Here is a 22804-nt window from a genome sequence, read left to right on the forward strand (position 1 = left end):
GAGGTGGAGTATATAGCTGCAGTGTTGGAGTCTTGCAAATCTAAATAATGTGAGTAAATTTAATTCAACTTTCATTTTCACTTGCCAACGGAGCTGGACAGTGCTCACAGCGATAAAAGGGAACCTACATTTATGATATAGCAGTCGTTATCTTTGGGACCATAGGTTCCGTTTTAGAGAGTTTGCTCAATTTAATCTTTTTGCTGGTTGTAACAAATGTCCTATTTACTATTCTATGCTATGAAATATTCATTAGAAATGTACCACAATTTAATTTACATATTTTTCACAGGTTTTGGTATTGCTCATAAAATGAATCCATGAACGTCATGCTCTTTTCTCAGCTACAGAGACCATTCATAAGTATAGTATAATCCAATGCAATGTCCTACAACTCAGAGCTGTAGGAAAATGTGATGATCATTAGAGATGTCCCGAACAGTTCGCTGGCGAATAGTTCCTGGCGAACATCGCTTGTTCGCGTTCGCCACGGCGGGCGAACATATGCGATGTTCGGTCCGCCCCCTATTCCATATCATTGAGTAAATTTTACTCAATGATATGGGGGGGGGGAACCTACTGTCCTCCCCCGGTCCCCACCCCTGAGCGGTGGGTGGGGGCCATAAAAATAATGAGGGGGGGGACCTACTGTCCTCCCCCCTGACCCCCACCCCTGAGCGGCGGGTGGGGGCCCTAAAAAAATGTCCCCTCCCCAGGTGACTAGGCATCCCCAAACCCCTAGTCACCCCCTCCCCCCCCCCAAAAAAAATTGCCCCCTACCTACCCTCCTCACCCTAAAAATAATGAGGGGGGGGACCTTTAACTAAGTACCTGTAAAAAATAAATAAAACTTACCATTCGATGTTTTCTTTCATCTAAAATCTTCTTTTTTCAGCCCCAAAAAAGGGCAAATAAAAAACCATAATAACCGACGCAATTAAAAAAAAAAAAAAAAACGAGCGCAAAAAAAATAATCCATTTTCACCTGGCGAGGGCTCCGCGCAGACTGAGCTCTGCAGGGCGGGGGAAGGCTTAATCCACCAATCAGAGAGATATGAGTCAAATTACACAGCGTGGGAAAATTCCAAAGAACTTTCCCACGCTGTGTAAAATGACACAGAGCACTCTGATTGGTGGATTTCAAACCAACCAATCAGAGTGCTGTGACAGGTAAATGTAGAGACTTACCTGTCAGTCTCTTCATTTACCTGTCAGAGCACTCTGATTGGATGGCTTAAACCCACCAATCAGAGTGCTCTGAGCCTAATGGCAGGGCGGGGCAAGGCTGTATAAGCCTTTCCCCGGCCTGCAAAGCTCAGTCTGCGCGGAGCCCTCGCCGGGTCAACATGGATTATATTCTTTGCGCTCGTTTTTTTTTTTTGGGGGGGGGGGGTTGGTTTTTATGGTTATTATGGTTTTTTATTTTGCCTTTTTTGGGGCTGAAAAAATAAGATTTTAGAAGAAAGAAAACATCGAATGGTACGTTTTTCTTTTTACAGGTACTTAGTTAAAGGTCCCCCCCCTCATTATTTTTAGGGTGAGGGGGGTAGGTAGGGGGTTCATTTGTTTTTTTTGGGGGGGGGAGGGGGTGACTAGGGTTTTGGGGACCCCTAGTCACCTGGGGGGACATTTTTTTAGGGCCCCCACCCGCCGCTCAGGGGTGGGGGTCGGGGGGGAGGACATTAGGTTCCCCCCCTTTTAGTATTTAGGGCCCCCACCCGCCGCCCACCCGCTGTTCACTGTAAAAAAACAAACAAACAAAAAAAACCTATTGGCCCCCACGCCTGTGCGACGGTGGGGGCCATAAATTACAGTGGGGGAGGGGACCTACTGGAACGCTGTGTAATTTGACTCATAACTCTCTGATTGGTTACTTAATCTTTACTTAAACTTAAGCTCTGGATGACAATGACCCTGATGCCAGTTCACTGTTTATCTTTCCTTGCACAACTTTTAATCAGTACTAACCACATCCCACAAGGCTAGCTGTTTTGAGGATGCTCAGACTAAGTCATCTAGCCACCATTTGGCTTTATCACTCTTTTTGCTTGCCCATTTTTCCTGCTTCTAGCACATTAAATTCAGGAACTGACTGTTCACTTGTTGCCTAATATATCCTACCCCTTGACAGGTGCCAGTGTAATAATATAGTCAATGTTATTCACTTCACCTGACAGTTGTTTTAATGTTGTGGCTGATCAGTGTATGTTCTATTGTGTGTTGTAAGAAGCAGCAGGACATGTGTTATATCAGTGAAAATATGTTCCATGGAGCGATAAATCATGCCTCGTTATTTAATAGTGTTAAGGAGGAATTTGGGTGCAGCAAATGCCAGAGAATGCCATCTACTAGAATGCAAAGTGCTTACTATAACATTTGCTGGATGAGGGATAATAGGCTGTGATGTGTTTCAGGTTTTGGGCAAAGCTGCTTAGTTTTAGTGAAAGGTCATCTTAATGCTACACATACATTTTAGATAATTGAGTGCTTCCAACTTTGTGGTAACAGTAAGGTTAAAGCCGTTTTCAGTTCAAACATGATTTTGCACAAAATTATGTCCTCAAAGACATGGCTTGACAAATTTGGAGTGGAAAGTCCCGAGCTCATCCCCTCTGAACATTGTTCGGATGAACTGGAGCAACAACACCAAACCATACCCTCTTGTCCAACATTAGTGCCTGACTTCACAAATTGTCTGTGGATGAATGTGAGCAAAATCCCACAGATTTGAACCAAAATATTTTGGAAAGCTTTCCTGGGGCTGAGGAAACTCTATATTAATGCACACAATTTTTTAACTGTCATTGATGATAAGGAGTCCAAATACTTGTGGTATTAGAGAGTACAAACAGGCAGGGCTATATTTTTCCATATCTTTAGATGTTTGTTAGGGTAAGCATTAGCAATAGACCAAATTTTGGAAAATTGGTGAGTCACCTGAATACCGTAACTCTGAATCACCAAATGACCGAATCACAAAAAAAATTAAACGTGCTTGTTTCATGATTCACCAAAAAAAAAAAAAAAAAAAAAAAAAAGACTAAAAAAGACTAAAAAAAAAAAAGATGATTGGTGGTTATCATGTGCGAAGTGAACAATAGAGGGAAAAAGTAGGAGCAGTAAAAACAATTAATCTATATGTATAGATTATATATTTAACAAACATATATTGATTTATAACTGTTCCCCTTTTTTTTCCATTTGTTACCTCTTCTCACTTGCAGTACAATAATAGGCACATTTTCATGCCAATTAGATATACCTGAATAATTTTTCCAAAAATGAATGCATACACATGAATCAAACCACTTTTTTGTCAAACACTCTTTTATTGAGGCAATTGAGAAGTATTAGAAAGGGGTTATACTGAATGTATATAAGTGGAGATAAGCTTAACATGTACAAGAGTGTAAAGATGAATATTCCAATGATATGGTGCACATTCCCAGCAAAATCTGACTCATTTTTATATAATAAGGAAAACAAGCTAAGCAGTCTTATCACTAGGTATCATGTAAGCTTTCTTTCAGGTATGGTGTTTCAGACATGGACAATGCCATGAGTTATAAAGCATAGCATGCATACCCTAATAAAACTAATAAACTAAAGAAAAAAGAAGATGCTAGTAGGTCAAGTGTAAAAGATGACCACCACCACGATGCAGATCAAAAACATAGGCACCAAGTCAACTGTATGAATCAGAAAGTATGCATAGATCACACTATACATACTATACATGAAATGAAACAGAACAGCAATAAACAGGTAGCAATACGCCTATTGCATGCTGGCTCTACAGGTGGTTATACCCATTAATGAACCAAAGTCAGCCAATGTCTGCGCTGTGAAAGGCCTCCACATATGGTTGTATAGGATTTGTAGCAGGGCACTTACCATGAAGCATCCAGATGCTACTCCTCCAGCTCCAAGACTTTGTGGGAACCTTTTCACTATGTCCACTGACCCCATTTTCCAGGGTAGTATCCTAATTAATACTCTGGAGGTGAAATCTCCCGGGTGTGTTGATGGGGACTAGGGCAACATCCCCTCTGGCTATCCAGCCCAGAATGCCTCCTCATAGGGCTGTTGCACATCAACGGACTTGAACTTCAGAGTCATAGAAACATAGAAACATAGAATGTGACGGCAGATAAGAACCATTCGGCCCATCTAGTCTGCACAGTTTTCTAAATACTTTCATTAGTCCCTGGCCTTATCTTATAGTTAGGATAGCCTTATGCCTATCCCACACATGCTTAAACTCATTTACTGTGTTAACCTCTACCACTTCAGCTGGAAGGCTATTCCATGCATCCACTACCCTCTCAGTAAAGTAATACTTCCTGATATTATTTTTAAACCTTTGTCCCTCTAATTTAATTATGTCCTCTTGTTGTGGTCTGTGCCTGCATCCAATTTCAGACTAATCCTCTAACCTGATCAGACAACATCAATCCTATATTGCCCAACTAGTAACCTACAAACACACTTCAATCACACCTATCATATTGATGGTAGAGGAGGGGGGAGGGGGGAGGGTTACATCTAGTGACCATTAATTGTAATAAATTCATGCCAGGGTAACCACTCCTCTTCGTATTTGTCAGTAGACATTTGATCTGGTAGGAGCCCTTTTTCCATTCTATACTGGAAGTTACCCTCCGTATCCATCTTAAAGACTCAGTATGCAGTGCATCAATGTCTAAGTGATAAGTGTCTGAGTGTAGGTAAGTATCCTGCACGACAGTAATGGGGACTGGGATAAACCCATCTGGCCTGAGGGGGTGAGGGAACTCTCTGGCTGCCCAGGTACTTGAGCTCCGACAGGGAGGTTGGCTACCACTTCCAGTTAGATAACTGCCAGACAGGAAATCCCAAAGGGTCAGCGTTCCAACGAGGTAAGTAGCACAAATGCTCAGGCAGGTGGCCTGTAGCTTCTCCAGAATACTACTGCAGTCTATTTAGTAGCCGTATAAATGTATTTCACAGTTTTGGGGCAAATTAAATGAGGAGCTTGTGAGCCATGTGGCTGCCTAGTATGGTGATCAAGCCCTGACCATAATACCAAATTTACCACAAAAAAAAATTGTGTGGGGGGGGGGGATAAATCATTTCAGACAAACCAAATTCTTTCACCATGTGCAAGTCTAGTAAGTAACTACCCTATGAAGTATCTTACGTAAATTATATTTGTTTTGAGTCAATGTACCATTGCTCACTTACCCTGATCAATTTACTTTGTTGTGTCAAAACTACAGTTTATTTTTTAAATATTGTGACTATTTTTAAAAATCTTCAGCTATTTTCCTAGAATATAGCATGCTTAAGGCAGTAGTCATAGATACATAATAGTGTGATTGAGGCTCTAAATGCATCAGTCAATTCAATAACACAATTAAATAAACACAGTCGTACCTCAGTTTACAAACGCCTCAGTTAACATAATCTTCGGTTTACAAATGAAAATCCATTGAAAATAATGCTTCGGCTAACAAATGTTTTTCGCAATATGAAGCAAGTTTCCCAAGGATGCTTTGTGCTTTGGAGGTTCATAGCACATCCCCTGTGCATGCTGGAGCCTGTGGGTAGCACATCTGTGGCGTAGAGTGTGGAGGTGTTGGAGTGGTTTTTGCATGGAGTTTTGGAGCCATTCTGGAAAAAGATTTCAGTGGTTTTGGGACTTTTTGGAACTTTTTTGGTGCATTTCTCAAGCGGTTGAAAGATAGGAAGCTGTGCTTCATTGTTTGCATGCTTTTTACTGTGTGTTCTGCATTGTTGGTTGGTTTCCATGCCAGCTCATTTTGACTTTTTTTCTGACCTCTGGAACGGATTAATAGGTTGTCAATGGATTAATAGGTTTTCAATGAACTTATAGGTTTTCAATGCATTCCTATCAACACATTTCGGTCAACAAATTTTTCGCAATACAAAACGTCCTGGAAAACACATTAAATTTGTAAACCGAAGTACCACTGTAAATGGTGGATAATTAAGGTAACTACAAATCATCTCAGAGCTCAGTCAACTCATGAAGGCATGTGCCCTGCTGTCTCATCCCTCTATATTGCCATGGAAGAGTAGTGGCTATGTTGTAATTGTGCTACATTCAATAACAATGCAATTTTGTTATGGTACATTTCATGCTGTCATTTTTATAACACCTTTTATATCACCTTTAGAGGAAGTGGATATTTATTTACTGTGGTTGATAGTTCTAATGGTTTAGGATCTAGAGTTACTTAGGAGATAATGTTGATTAAAGTTATGGGTCGACCCCTATTAGTTGTTCACCAGATTGAAAGTAAGCACACAAGCTCTTCAATGTTTACAATAAGTAGGGGTAGCATGCAGGTTAGTTGGGTGGTACACTAACTAACAACATCAAACATTATCAAACAGAAATCTCTATATTATTTTATATGATAAAATACAGTATCCATGCTATAACAACAAGACCCAAAGGAACAGAGTTTATGCAATGTTCTCCGATATGTGAACACAGAAAACCAGTCAAAAAAACTATTGGTTAAAACAAGTTCATAACTCCTAGCATAAAATAGAGTAAAACATATATTTTCTATACCAAGTAACGAATAGTTTTCTATATTTTTGATAAACAACTAGTTGTTCTGAAATCTAAATTTGTATTATTCATATTTATCTTTCTTGGAGATAAAACCGTTTAAAAGAAAAGGATTTAAAAAAATATTTAAAATAAAAAATGAATGATAACATGCGAAAACTTTAGAAAGAGATTGTGCACTATATTATTTGTAAAAATTACTTGTTTCTTAAAAGGGTCTGTATCTCCATGGTATGACACAGAGAGGGAGCTGAAAGGGCTTTGTATAATGAGACCCATGTAAAATGCATGAGATACGGAGCCAAACACAGAACTGACATCTCTTAGGAAACAAGTTTTATGCCTCTAGTGCGTTCAGGCTTAAAATGAACTAAAAGAAAGAGTTCTAGATTTTTTCTTCTCTAAATAGTCTTTCTTTGTCTCTTTCAGCTCCAAGTAATACAACATTGCTAAGTATAATCACCTGTAAAAGAAAATATTTCACTCTTGATTAAATTGTGCATGCGTTTTGCATTACTATGCAATCACATCAGACGGAATATCACTTAACGTTTAAAAAAAAGAAAAAGCTAGCTCAAGGAATCATTTCTTATAAAGGTAGCAAGGGTTGAGTTTGTGATATCTCAGGTTCACCTTGGCTTGGTTTTGTATTAGTGGAATTCTTTAGATATTGAACTGCAGAACATCGGGTCCACTTACAATAAAATCTTTGAATTCATCTTCTTGTCTGTGAAAACTGCTGAAGCAATTAAGATGTAGCATTAGGCCAACATAAGCTTGTTGGGTCAGAGTGCTTTTCACCTGTGGTTCAATTACTTATCTTCCAAGCTTGAATCATCACAAACCCAACTTCTATATGTTTATTTTGTAGATCATCATATTCACCAAATCATTGAAATAAAACTTCATGAGCAGAAGATATGAACCATTAAAAGACAAAGAAGGGCTTTGTTTAAATAAAACACTGTGTGACTGGATGTTGGAATTAACTCTATGATAAAATAAGGAGTGTGCAGGGTGGTGATAATTACATTGGATTGCATTGTCTAGCGTATACATCTGGTGATAATGTGCAAGTATGCAAATGTGTCTGGACTTATTTAGATTCTACCATGGATTGCTATCCCGGAATGCAAACTCTACAAGTTTGATAACAGCTTTCTGACTTCTTCCTGCAACACTGTTGTGAATTCCTCAGAAACAGCTCAATCCGTGCCTTCATAAGCTTGTTCACTTATGTGGTCATTGTCATGGTCTTAAGCAACTCAGATAAGAGACTTTGGCCAGGGTTAACATTTGGTTCTTTATTGGTAACTGTAGACATAGGAACTCACAATTTAGTATATCTATCGAGCCAAAGTGGGAGGAGGAACTTATATAGAGGAAGGAAAGTGAGAAAGGGAGAACTGAAAGAAAAAAATATTTAGACAATAAGTCCTAAATAGGTTAATCTATAAGTGAGATATTAACAGAAGGTAGAAGGAGAACCTATAAACGAGATTATAGGTATGTATAAGGAGAGAAAACAGAAATCAAGAGTTAGGTAATATGTCCCTGATAGGTTATTAACAAGACATAATTATACAGTAAAGAAGACTTATAGACGGAAGTATAGGTTATTTTGAGGGGCAAGACAAACAGAGCAGAACAGAACTGAAAGGTTTCAGAATTGCAAGTTAAATCGACGTTTAGAGAATCAGCCCCCTGTTTCAGAAGGAGTACTGATAATTCAGGTACATTATACTTTGCAATACTGGTTAGTAGCGCAGAGTAGGTTGATATAAAGCAGGTTGGTGACCTTAAGCAGGTTGGTAGTATAATTCAGGTTGGTATAAAGCAGGTTGGTATCCTTAAGCAGGTTGGTAGTATACACTGCGTGCAGAATTATTAGGCAAATTAGTATTTTGACCACATCATCCTCTTTATGCATGTTGTCTTACTCCAAGCTGTATAGGCTCGAAAGCCTACTACCAATTAAGCATATTAGGTGATGTGCATCTCTGTAATGAGAAGGGGTGTGGTCTAAAGACATCAACACCCTATATCAGGTGTGCATAATTATTAGGCAACCTCCTTTCCTTTGGCAAAATGGGTCAAAAGAAGGACTTGACAGGCTCAGAAAAGTTAAAAATAGTGAGATATCTTGCAGAGGGATGCAGCACTCTTAAAATTGCAAAGCTTCTGAAGCGTGATCATCGAACAATCAAGCGTTTCATTCAAAATAGTCAACAGGGTCGCAAGAAGCGTGTGGAGAAACCAAGGCGCAAAATAACTGCCCATGAACTGAGAAAAGTCAAGCGTGCAGCTGCCAAGATTCCACTTGTCACCAGTTTGGCCATATTTCAGAGCTGCAACATCACTGGAGTGCCCGAAAGCACAAGGTGTGCAATACTCAGAGACATGGCCAAGGTAAGAAAGGCCGAAAGACGACCACCACTGAACAAGACACACAAGCTGAAACGTCAAGACTGGGCCAAGAAATATCTCAAGACTGATTTTTCTAAGGTTTTATGGACTGATGAAATGAGAGTGAGTCTTGATGGGCCAGATGGATGGATTGGTAAAGGGCAGAGAGCTCCAGTCCAACTCAGACGCCAGCAAGGTGGAGGTGGAGTACTGGTTTGGGCTGGTATCATCAAAGATGAGCTTGTGGGGCCTTTTCGGGTTGAGGATGGAGTCAAGCTCAACTCCCAGTTTCTGGAAGACATCTTCTTCAAGCAGTGGTACAGGAAGAATTCTGCATCCTTCAAGAAAAACATGATTTTCAAGCAGGACAATGCTCCATCACACGCGTCCAAGTACTCCACAGCGTGGCTGGCAAGAAAGGGTATAAAAGAAGAAAATCTAATGACATGGCCTCCTTGTTCACCTGATCTGAACCCCATTGAGAACCTGTGGTCCATCATCAAATGTGAGATTTACAAGGAGGGAAAACAGTACACCTCTCTGAACAGTGTCTGGGAGGCTGTGGTTGCTGCTGCACGCAATGTTGATGGTGAACAGATCAAAACACTGACAGAATCCATGGATGGCAGGCTTTTGAGTGTCCTTGCAAAGAAAGGTGGCTATATTGGTCACTGATTTGTTTTTGTTATGTTTTTGAATGTCAGAAATGTATATTTGTGAATGTTGAGATGTTATATTGGTTTCACTGGTAAAAATAAATAATTGAAATGGGTATATATTTGTTTTTTGTTAAGTTGCCTAATAATTATGCACAGTAATAGTCACCTGCACACACAGACATCCCCCTAAAATAGCTATAACTAAAAACAAACTAAAAACTACTTCCAAAAATATTCAGCTTTGATATTAATGAGTTTTTTGGGTTCATTGAGAACATGGTTGTTGTTCAATAATAAAATTAATCCTCAAAAAAAACAACTTGCCTAATAATTCTGCACTCCCTGTAGATCAGGTTAGTATAAAGCAGGTTGATAACATAAAGCAGGTTGGTAGAGTAGATCAGATATGTATAATGCAGGGTGGTAAGATAAGCAGGTTGGTAGTGTAGATCAGATTGGTATAAAGCAGGTTGGTAATATAAAGTAGATCGGTAGTGTAGATCATGTTGGTATAAAGCAGGTTGGTAACCTTTATCTGGTTGATAGTGGAGATCAGGTTGGTATAAAGCAAGTTGGTAACCTAAAGTAGGTTGGTATAACACAGGTTGGTAAGATAAGCAGGTTGGTAGTGTAGATCAGGTTGGAATAAAGCAGGTTGGTAAAATAAAGTAGATTTGTAGTGTAGATTAGGTTGGTATAAAGCAGGTTGTTAAGATAAAGCAGGTTGGCTTCTGGTAAATTTATAGGAGCTAGGATCAGAAGTTCTTTCAGGTAGACCATAAACGTCAATCAATGTAAAGGCCCCCTTCTGAGCAGGGTGTGGATTTTTATAGTCAGATGTAGTCATCTATTCAAGGCAGGTGATAGAGAGTTTGTAGATTAAGACTAGTGGCTAGGGAGGCCACTAGTGTTGGAAAACTGAAATTGTAGAAATAAAACAAAAGAAATGAAACTTGATTTTTTTATGTCAGGATAGGATCTTGACATTACACCCTCGTTCAAGAGCGGACTCCGGACGCGAAGGTCTGAGTCAAAACGGAATAGGAAGCAAGTAAAGGTATATACAGTTTCAAATAAAAGAGAAGATACAATTATCAGATTCAATTGAGTTATTTCTTTTTTCTATTTTTTTTCTTCTAAGCATTATGACATAATATTTCCTCGAACATATTTAGGTCTTTCTTACGCACTATTGTACCGTTTGAGGATTGGTGCACTCAGGCGGCAGCTCCTCTGTTAGTTGCTTAGAAGTTAGTAGCTTTCTAAGTGAAGAGAGGGGTTCATTGTTATTCTTCATTAACCCAGAGTTGACAATCAGAGGTTTAGTATGTTTTGTATACCTAAAGTTACATAGTTACATAGTTACATAGCTGAAAAGAGACTTGCGTCCATTAAGTTCAGCCTTCCTCACATATGTTTTTGCTGTTGATTCAAAAGAAGGCAAAAAAAACTAGTCTGTAGCACTTCCAATTTTGCAACAAACTAGGAAAAAAATCCTTCTTGACCCCAAAATATCAGTCAGATGTCTCCTTGGATCAAGCAGCTATTACCCCACTAATTAGAAATTATATCCCTGTATGTTATGAATAGATTTCCAGATAATAGTTGGTACTGGCCCCAAATATATTTCTATAATGTTATCATATCCCCTCTGAGGAGCCGTTTTTCCAAACTAAAGAGATTTCATTTTTTAACCTTTCTTCATAACTAAAATGCTCCATTCCTTTTATCAATTTTGTAGCTTGTCTCTGCACTTTTTCTAGTGCCATGATATCCTTCTTTAGAAGTGGTGCCCAAAATTGCACAGCATATTCAAGGTGTGGTCTTACCAGTGATTTATAAAGAGGCAAAATTATAGTTACTAGTTGGGAGGAAGAGTAGGTTGACACTTGATTGGAGGAGTTCTCAGGGGGTTTACCATCCACAAACCACATAGTTTTTAAAAGGATTTCATAATTCCTGAGTTATCTTCTTGGTAATATTGCCTTGTACAAGACCAGAAGCTACCAAAACGGAGTTTTGCAGTATGCCGCTTTTCTGCGAATTGGATGATGGGAGTAATAATCACGGTAGCAACCATAGGTTCTTCCACGGAATGTTCTTCTTCAGTCTCTTCATTTTCAACAGGTGGATCATTATAGGTGTTATATTCCATCTCTCTAGATTCTTTGTCTGATATATGAGGTGATAGGGCATCTGCAGAAGAGAGATAGGTAGGTATATATAATGCTAAATGACCGCGCACCTCTCCAAACACTGCACTTCAAATTGGACGGACAAAGGGGCATACAGATGCCCGAACCCCAAAACCATTGGGGTCCGGCGGGGAGCCTCCATCTGCAACTTACTCACGGCACCTCGAGATCAGCCAGCACCCCGTGACATGGTAATGCAACGGGAGACAGAGTCTGCGAGTCCTACACCTGACTTCCTCCCATTCACACCAGCGAGGTTCTCCCCGAAACCCTCCCTCACATTGGAAACTCCAGGGACGCTAGAGGGGGAGCTGTGTGCCATAATCCACAGCCTGCTCACCAAGGCAGACTTTGAGGCCCTGTCAGACCGCCAGAGCCTGCATGGTGAGAGAGGAGGTCGCCAAGCTGCACGCAGACCTGGCCAACATCAATGCCAGAGTAGCTGTGACAGAAGCCGAGTCCAAGTCCATCAGCACCAACCTCGAATCCACCATGACAGCGGTAACAGTGTATGCGGGGTACATAGCCCATTTAACTACCTGGGTGGAAGACCTAGACAACCGCGGCAGCAGGTTGAATCTCCGCATCGGGGGAGTGAGAGAGAGAGGCCCAACAGAAAGTATTGCTGAACTACTCCGCACCATTTTCGCCAGGTGCTTTGCTGAAAATTACCCCGTCTGGGCCTAGTGAGAGCCCACCGAGCCCTGAAACCTCCAGCACCTGGCGAGCCACCAAGAGACATAGTATGCTGCCTGGCCAATTTCCAGCTATAGGAGGATGTCCTGCGCACAGCCTGTCGCATGGATGGCCAAGCCATTACTATTTATCAAGACCTGTCCCGCTACACTCTGCAAGCCAGGTGGGCCCTGCGCCCTGTTACGACCCCTCTACAGTTGGCAGGCATTCAATACTGCTGGTGGTACCCCTTCTCCTTGCAGGTACACCGAGGTCAAGACACCCTGATGGTGCATAAGCCAGATGACGTCCCTAGATTCATGCGCTCCCTGGGACTCCTGCCAGCTCTTGTAACTAACTGGCTGGCCAGCTCATTCCTCCAACAGCCATATGGTCCCCAGCAACCACCCAAAAGCTATGACCCAACTGCAACCCTTCCCAGCAAGGCGCCCAAACCTGAAGCATCATGGCATCACACACACCGCAGTGCTCGATGTCCACGAGAAGGAAGGAAAAGCTCATATGCACGTATGTACTCAAGCAGAGGGTCATAAAACTTCTGCTTGGTCCACATTAGGGATTTGTTGGTGTCTGCAAGGGTCTAGGTTTTGAGTTGGTCGCGGACTGTCGACAGTGTACATTTACCTGTCACAGCACTCTGATTGGTTGGCTTGGAATCCAACCAATCAGAGTGCTTTGAGTCATTTTATACAGTGTGGGATAGTTATTTGAAATTTTCCCATGCTGTGCAATTTTTTCCGGTTCTTTATTTTAATTTTAACACTTCCGACGGGTATTATGGAATTTTATTTGGCCTTTTTTGGGGCTGAAGAAAGAAAAAATGAAAGAAGACATCTAATGGTAAGTATAACGTTTTATTTTACAGAGTTCATTTATTGCCCCCCCAGGGGCTAGTCACTTTATTATTTGTGGTCCCCACCCACCGGTCATGGGTGGGGACCTGGGGGGGACATTAGATCCTCCCGATTATTTATTTATTTAGGGTCCCCACCCGCCGCTCTTGGGTGGGGACCAGGGGGGACATTAGGTCCCACCTTTAGTTCATTAGGGTCCCCACCCACTGCTCATGGGGGGGGACCTGGGGGGGTACATTAGGTTCCCGCCATTATTTTTTTATTTAGGGTCACCACCCACCGTTCATAGGTGGTGACCTTGAGGGGACATTAGGTTCCCCCCATTATTTATTTAATTAAGGTCCCCACCCGACAGTCATGAGTGGTGACCACTGGCTGCTTGCTGTTTAGGTGACATGACCCTACTACCACATGCGGGAGGATTTAACTTGTGCCAGGCCCCCCCTTATTGCACTATCAACTGGGCACAAATAGCTACCCAGTCACTAGTAGTTTTAAATTTGTTTAGGCGACATGCCCCAACTCACGGCATGTCGCAAGTAGGGGCATGCGGGAGGATTTAACTTCCCTTTTATTAATATGGGGGTCATAGTGAGGTGGAGGTGATTATGGAGGGCACATTTGCTGGTGATTGCTATTGATTAAAGCGTGCTCTCAACGTAGCTCTGCAATTATACTGTCATCTTCTCAGACAGTCTGGCTCTGCCCCCCTTCTCCCCCCCCCCCCCCCCAAATATTACTGATTTTTCAAACTCTTTTGGACAGAAACAGTCAGGCCAACCGAATCCTTGCCGCATTTAGCTTCTGTAAATCTGCCAATTGCTGATGCAGTCAGAAATTGATAATTTACTAAATAACCATGTTAATACATAATTAAAATTTGATTTTCTTGTTGTTGGCGCCCCTTTTGCATTTCTAACTGAATTTCTTTTTAGCCTTCTCCAAGTAGTCTTGATATCTGATTTTATGTTTTCATTTAGATATTCCACTAGAGTTCAGTATTCACCACCACCTTTACATTCTCCATATCATGTCCAAAATTAGGCCATTAGGATTAGAATTTTTTTTTAGTTAAAAATTTTATTCATTAATTAAAGGGGTATTTTAAGTAGCCTAACCATTATAGCATGGTGGAGTGGTTATGATCCCTAAAGACTATGTATGGGCTAAGCCAACCCGGCTACCTCAACCTATCACTATCATCTGTATTAGCAATGTGCTGGTGACGGCATGTGCCAGAAATAGCCCTATGTTTTGTCAAACTGTTCATAACCAGGCATAAAACTGTGAATGGCATTCGGAGCATCCAGGTAATGAATCCACTGCAAGGATCTATAATATTGCACTGTCCCTTTAAAATATGTTTAGATTTCTTTAAGAACTTACTCTCTTACATGGAGTAATATTTCCTTTTAAATTAGCTCAGATACTCAGTACTTATAATTTAGTTCATCTTCAAAAGAGTAAAAATAATAATTGGTATTCTTTCTATAGCTTTCATTTCCAGATTTTCAATGGTATTCCTGAAGGTTTGAAGTTGAGCTACCATAGATTAAAAATGATTTTAAATGTATGACACTTGCTCCATTTCAAGCTCTATAATAAAGTCTTTTTTCATAATGTGAATTTTATATTTCAATAAACATCATTAATCCAGGACTTTACTTATCCTAGGGGTGACAAGGGACATATTTAATGGATTGCATTTTCTTATGTTTAACTGAACTCAGTGTCAGCTTTCACTCCTGATCTTTTGCTCCAAACTTTTCAAGGACAGTCAGAAAATTCTAAAATGCATTTCATATATTAATGTCCCTGCCGCTCTATAAATTTTTATTTAAAAATGCAATTACAATTGCTCATTCTTTTTTTGTTGTTGTTGTTGTTGTGTTGTGTTTTTTTCTTTCTTTAGGGATGTGTACCAGGAATTTCCCTGAAGCTAAATCACAAAATGTTTAGTTATGGATTTAAATTTCTGCACTTTTTTTGTAGCTGTAAGTAACAAGGAACTTGAGGACAAAAATACATCAGTATTAAACAGGTTAGGAAAAATGCAAGGTCATTAGTTGTGGCTTAGTGAAGGATTCTGTTTTAATGGTTACTGATTACCAACTGAATGGTAGATATAAGGTTGCTCTGGGGACAATGATTCTCAAATTTAAAACTCATTTAAAAAACAATGAAATGCAGATTCTCATTAAACGTACAACATGCAAGATTTTAAATCCAAAATATTAAAGGAACATTCAGATCAAAATAAGTTCACTGTACTGCTTATGGTGCCAGGGGACACCCCTCCCCTCATTGCAAATAGTCAGACCATATTAGAATGCTTTGACTCCTTACCTGGGATCTGCCAGGTGTTACTATGTACACTAATGACAATAGAGCAGAACTTGATTAAAGCTTCTCAGGGCCCTAGGCAGGCTATCAGGGCCATAGGCAGGCTACCCTCCAAGAGCCCAAGTCTTTTTATGAGTGAGGTGTGTATGTGTGAGTGTGTGTTGTAACTGAGTGTAGAGAGTTGGCTATGCTAGGGAGAGGGGAGTAAGTGTGACATAATTTGGAATAGGGAGTTTGACAGGGTTTGGGGTAGGTGTGACAGGGTGAGGGGGATGAGTGTGAGAGCTGGGGAATGAGTGGGGCTGTGACAGGGTGAAGGTGTGAATGTGATTGTCACGACTAACCTCCACAGCCTCTGCTCCCTTGCTGCTCTGATGAAGGTACACAGACTCATGAACTCTGAACCCATCACGTCTCTCAGGCAACGATAAACACCTGGGAGACATGCACGATCGTTCCATGCTGCAAGACAGTGTGGCTGGATCTAATTTAGGCAATACTCATCTCCATGACAACCCAAGCAGATTGACAGCCCCATACACCATTAGGGTATTATGGAGGCTTGTTAAGTAGGTGTGCCTTTTGTATGGCACCCTATTTAAACCTGGAACAGCTGAGCTTTCATTGCTCAGTTGTTCTGTGCTACCTCTCTGTTATTACCGGTGTTCCTGTTATCCTGAATACCTGTTTTACCAGACAATGGGGCTGACTATTGGTTATTGAACCTCTGCTGCCTAGATTATTTATTTATTCTGCATCCTGAGTTTTATAAAAGTTATACCTGACAGTGATAGGGTGTGTTGCAGGGTGAGGGATGGTAAGTGTGACAGGTTCCAAGGGTGAGTGTTACTGGATACGAATGATATCGTGTGGGGGGTGATGGTGACATGGTGCAGGTTTGGTGAGTCTGAAAAGGTTGGCAGTGAGTGACTGTGGCAGGGTGAATAAGGGGCTGACAATGTAAAGGGGCTGAGTGTGTGTGGGGGAGTGATAGTATCTGACAGTAAGGCTGTGTTAAACACACGATCCCCACACAGTAATGCTCTTTATTATTTTGTATATTAAATTTCTCCCCCTCCTGCTTAACTCTTGGGCAGGAATGGGGGCAATAAAATATTTCCTGGTGGTATGGTGGGCTCCCAGTTCTACCATGGGTCTACTGTTCTGGCATCTGCACTCTGATTCCCACACCGGAAACATGAGCGACCATAGTTAGACAATGGACCACCAGGGAGTGTTTTCTAAAGGGCCATGCAGAGAAATCTCTTGTTCTCTCTGTAGGCTTGAGGGAGCCCGCTCAGAGCTTTAGATCCAGGCACAGACAGATGGGCAAAACAGTCTGACTACTTATAGTGAGGGGTATGGGTGCTAGTGGAACCATAGTATATATGGTGCTTAGACCATTACTTTAAAATTGGTAATTGGTAGGAGAGTAAAAATACCCTGGCTTAATTTTGCTTAAAGTGATCACAAAAGGGAATCATCACTACCCAGAATGTTTAATAGTATTTGTGGTAAATCACCAAATTAATATATATATTACACAAGGTTCGTCTACATTAAAATGTATTTATTAGAAGGCAACAACACAATACTATTAATTTATCACAAACACACAGCCCAGACCTACGGAGCAACAGCTTTTTAAATCTATCTATCTATATAGTAATCCCCTTCCCCACACGTTTGATCTCACCCACGGTTAGGCCTTCACATCTAGTAATAGCTCACTGCTGCAAGTTCAACATCACATCCACCAAGGAAGAAAAGGAACTAACAGAGTGTAACATGGTTCCCCATGCTAGTACATGGCGTCTGCACATTTGCTCTGCAGCACAGCCAAGAAGGAACAGAGAGGAATGGAGATAGGGGGAAGTGGTTATCTCTTTCCTGACTTGTAAAAGTATTGAATTACCCAATTACCATATCAAAGAGAAAAAAGCGTATCCCCCTGTAAGAAAGGCGTACATGAGCTTGGTCACATGACCCCTGGTCACCATATTAGGTTGATGTCACCACAGTATTAACCTTTGTATTTATGTATTTCTATGCATGTTTGAGAAGCAAAATTACATAAAAAATTCTGCCTTTGCTACTATCCTTAAACAAGGAGCCTCCACAGAAAACAACAACAAAAAAACGTTTGCATCTGTTACTCAGCATAGAGACCTAAACTTGTATTACATATGTTCAATGCTGTCGGGATAATCAATGGCCATGAAGCAACTTTGAATATAGAGGTTGAGAAAATAAACAAGAGGAGTTATGTATAAAAAGTATCATGCTCTGAAAAGTAGTCTAAAGTACCAAAAGTAGGGCAATCAGGGCCGGTGCAAGGATTTTTGCCGCCCTAGGCAAAAAAAAATTTGCCGCCCCCCCATATGTCCAGACCACCATGTGACATCACAATGCCCCGCCCATATGCTCTGCCATATGGGCCAAAGCCAGTCTTCACAAAGTGTCTTATCTGAAAAGACAGTGTGTTTACATTAAAAAGCCTACAGGCACAGGCTATAGACACCAGAACCACTACATTATGCTGTAGTGCTTCTGGTGACTATAGTATCCATTTAATGTGAGGTAAATTAGAGATTAGTGCCACTAATAATATATTGGATTGCCTACTTACCACCAGATGAGGACAAGAGGCTGATGATGGGCTCAGTCTGGCTCCACAGGTCTGGTGTAGAAGAGGCTCTCTGGAGACTGTTTTTAACAGTGCTCACAACAATTAACGAACAGGAAGCAGCTCCATTTTTTAGGGCCCCTTACACAGCTCAAGGTCTGGGCCCCCAAGGGGCATACACCTACAATGCCCACCCATAAATCCACCTACATGGCCCATCCATGAGTTGGGGATGTTTTATGTGTGCAATTTGTGTAAGGGATGTAGTGTGTTTATTGGGGATGTAGTGTGTGTTTGCGTGTAAGGAATGCATTGTATGTTTCTGGGTGTGTGTGTGTGTGTGTGTGTGTGTGTGTAAGGGGTGCAAGGTTTGTTTCTGTGTATGTAACTGAATGCAGTGTGTGTCTGTAAGGGGTGCATTAATTATGTAAGAGAACGTAAGGGATGAATTGTGTGTTTCGGGTGTGTCTGTGTGTGAGTAGGAATGCATTGAATGTTTCTGTGTGTGTGTGTGGGGGGTGCATTGTGTATGTGTGTAGTGTAAAAGAGAGGGTTTGTGGGGTACGATAGGGACTGAGATGGGAACAGCTTTCTTTTTTTTAAAAAAATTCATAGTGCTCTCCCCTCAATTATTGATTTCCCCTTTCCTTCTGTCCCTCCGTGTTCTCCCCTTCTGTCACTTAGTGCTCTCCCTTGGCCCCCTGTCCCTCTGCAGTCCCCCTTGGTGGTCTTCTCACTCCCCCCTTAGTGGTCCTCCCTCTCCCAAACCCCTTAGTGGTCCTCCCTCTCCCAAACCCCTTAGTAGACATTCCCCTACTCCCCCCACCCCCTTAGTGGTAATCACCCTCCTCCCCTCTCCTTAGTAGTCCTCCCTTCTTACCCCCCTTTGGTGGTCCTTCCCCCCCTTAGTGGTCCTTATCCCCCCTCCCTTAGTGGTCCTTATCCCCCCTCCCCTAGTGGTCCTTATCCCCCCCAACTTCCCATAGTGGTCCTTATCCCCCCTCCCTCCCCTAGTGGTCCTTATCCCCCTCCCCTAGTGGTCCTTATCCCCCCTCCCCTAGTGGTCCTTATCCCCCCTCCCCTAGTGGTCCTTATCCCCCCTCCCATAGTGGTCCTTACCCCCCCCTCCCTCCCATAGTGGTCCTTATCCCCCCCCTCCCATAGTGGTCCTTATCCCCCTCCCTCCCATAGTGCTCCTTATCCCCCCCTCCCTCCCATAGTGGTCCTTATCCCCCCCCTCCCTCCCATAGTGGTCCTTATCCCCCCCTCCCATAGTGGTCCTTATACCCCCCTCCCATAGTGGTCCTTATACCCCCCTCCCATAGTGGTCCTTATACCCCCCCTCCCTTATACCCCCCCTCCCTTAGTGGTCCTTATACCCCCCCAGCCCTAAGTGGTCCTTATACCCCCCCTCCCTTAGTGGTCCTTATACCCCTCCCCTCCCTTAGTGGTCCTTATACCCCCCCCCCTTAGTGGTCCTTATACCCCCCTCCCTTAGTGGTCCTTATACCCCCCCCCTCCCTTAGTGGTCCTTATACCCCCCCTCCCTTAGTGGTCCTTATACCCCCCCTCCCTTAGTGGTCCTTATACCCCCCCTCCCTTAGTGGTCCTTATACCCCCCCTCCCTTAGTGGTCCTTATACCCCCCTCCCTTAGTGGTCCTTATACCCCCCCCTCCCTTAGTGGTCCTTATACCCCCCCCCTCCCTTAGTGGTCCTTATACCCCCCCTCCCTTAGTGGTCCTTATACCCCCTCCCTCCCTTAGTGGTCCTTATACCACCCCCCCCCCTTTAGTGGTCCTTATACCCCCCCTCCTCCCTTAGTGGTCCTTATACCCCCCTCCTCCCTTAGTGGTCCTTATAACCCCCCCCTCTCCCTTAGTGGTCCTTAACCCCCCCCCCTCCGTGGTCCTTAAACTCCCCCCCCCCTCCCTTAGTGGTCCTTAAACTCCCCCCCTCCCTTAGTGGTCCTTAAACCCCCCCCTTCCCCCCCTTAGTGGTCCTTAAACCCCCCTCCCCCCCCTTAGTGGTCCTTACCCTCCCCTCCTGCCCATGTAGCGTGGCCGGGCGGTGCGGAACGCGGGACAGGAACCTTTGTTTCCTGTACCCGGCCGCCGGCGGAATGACAGGAAATGCTCACTGAGTGAGCACTTCCTGTCATTCCGCCGGCGGCCGGGTACAGGAAACAAAGGTTCCTGTCCCGCGTTCCGCGCTGCCCGGCCATGCTACATGGAGAGACCGGCAGGAGGGAGCGCTCTGCGCTTCCCTCCTGCCGGTCATAAACCCGGCCGCCCTCCAGGCAGCAGTGCTGCGCCGCCTGGGGCTTGCTAAAGCGCTCAGGCGGCGCAGCATGAGGAGGCGCAGCGGGGACAGGGATCCGGCGCCCCCTGGTAAGTTGCGCCCTAGGCGGCTGCCTAGGTCGCCTTACAGGTGGCGCCGGCCCTGAGGGCAATCACCATGTGGAACCAACAGACACATTTGACTTGTGACCCTGGCCATTATACATCTTTCGACCACTTTTCAGAACACAATATTTTATACATATACAGTATATATATATGCTGATAACCAGTAGTATGTGTTGACAAGAAAAAAACAAACAAAAACAAAACAAAGCAAAGCATGTCTGATGGAAAAAGTACAATAAAAACATGTAAGAAAAAATTTACATACCCATTTTTTCAGTGCCTGAAAACAACAAATGGTTGTTCGGGACAAAAACCATGGCATTTCTATAGCTTACATTTAGAACTTATATACCGAGAAGAACATGTATTGAATACAAACAAGGTGCACAGCACAAAATATGGTATATTATTTATAAAGTCCTGATATCATAATAGAGACACTGCAAACACTTGACTTTTTTCTTTAGCAGAAATAAAAAAGAAATCATCAGTATAAACAAAATATGAATGGGATTTTTCATTAAAAACTGAGTTGTAGTGAATTAAATCATTAATTCCAAATTTAAGCAAAAAGTGCTAATTTGGAAAAAATCTCCCAAACAGCTATAGTTACAGCTTGCTCATTTTTGGTGTTAATTTTATGATTTTGTTTTATATTTACTACAATTTTGTGTCTCTCAAATAAACCTTTTGGTTTCTATCCTCATTTATTAAAGCTCTAAGATTTATAATTAAATTATTATTTTGCAAGTATTTATCCAGTTGCTGTTTAAAGGGACACTGTAGGCACCCAGACCACTTCAGCCCATTGACGTGATCTGGGTGCCAACTCCCATCAAACCCTGCAAGTGTAATTATTGCAGTTTTCATAAACTGCAAAAATTACCTTGCAGGGTTAAGACCTCCCCTGGTAGAGGGACTTCCGGCTTCTTAGACGACTTTTGGTTGTCTAAACGATGCTGGACGTCCTCACGCTATGCATGAGTACTTCCAGTGTCACCGGAATCCCCATGGGAAAGCATTTAATAATGCTTTCCTATGAGGAGGTCTAATGCATGCGTGGCGGGGGAGGAGTGTGGGTGGAGCCTGACCTGTGTTATCCCTAATTCACTACCATTTAGGGTGTAAGCTTGTGCGTTCTGAAGTGCATAATTTTGCATTTTTCTACATTACATTTCTTCTGCCATTTGAGTGCCCTTCAATCTATCTAAACCCTTCTTCAGCAAAGCAAATATCCTGCACACATTGTATTTCTTTACATAGTTTTGTGTCATCTGCAAACACAGAAATATGTCTTTTAATGCCTATTTCAAGATCATTTCTAACTATGTTAAATAGAAGCGGTCCCAGAACAGAACTCCACTTACCACTTTTGTCCAACTTGATAATTTACCATTAATAACAACTCGTTGTACTCTATCCTTAAGCCAATGTTCTACCCAAGAACAAAAATTTTAATCTAGACCAATTTTTTTTTTATTTATACACTAACTTACTGTGAGGAACCGTATCAAATGCCTGGGCAAAATGCAAGTAGATCACATGTACTGCAACAACCTGATCTATACTTCTACTTTCTTCTTTGTAGAATGCAATTAGATTAGTTTGACTTGACCTATGTCTCATAAAACCATGCTGATTTGTGCTAATAACAATGTTCTTCCGAATGAATTCCTTAATATTATCCCTTGAAATCCTTCAAATACTTTCCCAGTGATAGGTTGAGATAGCATTATTGTTTCTATGATGCTTTCTAGAGAACGAATTTGAGAAATGGGGGGATTGTGAAATCATGAAGATTTCTAGAGATATGGTGCAGCTCATGAAACATGTTTTATTAGAAAAAGAGATCTGAAAATCCTTAGGTTATGAGAAGATACGAAAAGAAAAGGTTCACCTTCACAGTGAGTTTTTTTTAATATACATTATTGAGTTAAGTTCACTAGACATCAATGTAAAATTTGTGCTGTTAATAAAGAAAACTATGAAAGAACAAAAAAATATTTAATTGTTATTGCGCTCACAAGATGTTAATA

The sequence above is a fragment of the Pelobates fuscus genome, chromosome 2, assembly GCF_036172605.1.
Source record: "Pelobates fuscus isolate aPelFus1 chromosome 2, aPelFus1.pri, whole genome shotgun sequence".
Classification (NCBI taxonomy): domain Eukaryota; kingdom Metazoa; phylum Chordata; class Amphibia; order Anura; family Pelobatidae; genus Pelobates; species Pelobates fuscus.